The following is a 1,879-nucleotide window of genomic DNA, read 5'->3' on the forward strand; positions in this document are numbered from 1 at the left end:
TCCCCCCCTCCTCTTCTTCCTCCTCCTCCTCCTCCTCCTCTACCTCCTTCTTTTTAAATTCTACAGCAAAGTAAGACAAGGCTTAAATGTGGCTGAGCCTCTCCCTCCATAACCTTGTAAAGAGTTCACCAGGAATGGGTGCCGCAGCTTCTAGATAAATCTATCCCTATTTATAGGTCTTGAGAAGTGATTCTGGTGAGGGAACACCAGTTGATATCAAATTGCCTGCTGGAATCATGTGGTGGGAAGTATTACACTCCAGAGATTCAGAACCTGTGAGGAAAAGCGGGTGTGTGGGAAGAGGAGGCAACTTTGTTTTCTGATGTGACAAATTAGATTCTGTCAGGATCCCATGTAGACCAGGCTAGCCTCAAAGATGTTATGTAATTAGGATGACTTTGAACTTTGGCTTCTCCTGCCTTACCTTCCCAAGTGTTGGGGTTATAAGTGTGTCTCACTATGGCTGGCTTGTGGAGATTTGGGGATTGAACAAGGGCTTCGTAAAATAGGCAAGCATTCTATCTACTGAGCTGCACAGCCAGCTTTACATATTTATTTTCATTTAGTCGAGATTTATTTCAGGGCCCACAAACATCTAGACTAATCAAAACAGAAGAAGTGCAATTTCTTATTGTCAGATCCAAAGGAAACTCCATTTCCCCAAACTCCAAATATCCGGAAATGAGGGCAGCCTGAACTATAGGTGAATTTCTGGTGGTCGAACACAAGCCTCATTCCTCAGGGGCATGTGAAACTGCCTTCCCTCTCACAAAAGGAGTCTTTTTTTTTTTAAAGATTTATTTATTTATTTTATGTATGTGAATACACTGTAGCTGTACAGATGGTTGTGAGCCATCATGTGGTTTCTGGGAATTGAACTCAGGACCTCTGCTCGCTCTGGCCCCACTCGCTCCAACTCTGCTCACAATAGTCCAAAGACTTATTATCTGTAAGTACACTGTAGCTGTCTTCAGACACACCAGAAGAGGGCGTCAGATATCACTTCGGATGACTGTGAGCCATCTCAACAGCCCCCAAAAGGAGTCTTTTCCCTGCCTCTGGCAGAAAGGACTTATGTCTACCTGTGATGCCCCTTGTCATGCCAAAGCATGCTGGCTCCCTCATTATCACTAGTACCTGTTACACATTTCAAAGGCCATGCTAGCATCCCAGCCCTTCTCAGCTCTTCACCTACCCTAAATTCCCTCCCTCCAGCCCACTGGCTACCTTCTTATAACCCCGCTATTTTTCTATTTTTGCTATGTTTCCTCTCCCTCCCTCCCTCCCTCCCTCCCTCCTTCCCTCCCTCTGCTCTGCTTCTGTTTCTCTCCGCATATTTTCTTTATTCTTTACCCTCTGCTAGTCCCCACTTTCTTGCAGACAGCCTGGCCATGTCCACTCTGCTCCCTATGTTTAGTCTTCAACTTTCTCTCTCGGCTCTGCCAGATGCCTCTGGCTATTCTCTCTCTCATAGCTACAATAAAAACCTTTGCCTTACCCGTACCATGGAGTGACCATGTCATTAGCGGATGCATTTATAGTGTGCATAAACATTTAATATAAACTTGAAAGTGCAGACAGTTGGGCCAGTGAAATGGCTCAGCAGGTGAAGGTACTTGCTACCAAACCTGATGATTTGAGTTTGATCCCTGTGCCTCAAGTGATAGAAAAATAACAGTAGCTCTCTGACCCCCACATGAGTGCACACATGCGCTAACACATGCACAATAAGTAGATAAATGTGATTTTAAAAGTTAAATACAAAGCCGGGCGTGGTGGCGCATGCCTTTAATCCCAGCACTTGGGAGGCAGAGGCAGGCGGATTTCTGAGTTCGAGGCCATCCTGGTCTACAAAGTGAGTTCCAGGACAGCCAGGGCT

Source organism: Mus caroli, chromosome 14 (genome assembly GCF_900094665.2).
Source record: "Mus caroli chromosome 14, CAROLI_EIJ_v1.1, whole genome shotgun sequence".
In the NCBI taxonomy this organism is placed as follows: Eukaryota; Metazoa; Chordata; class Mammalia; order Rodentia; family Muridae; genus Mus; species Mus caroli.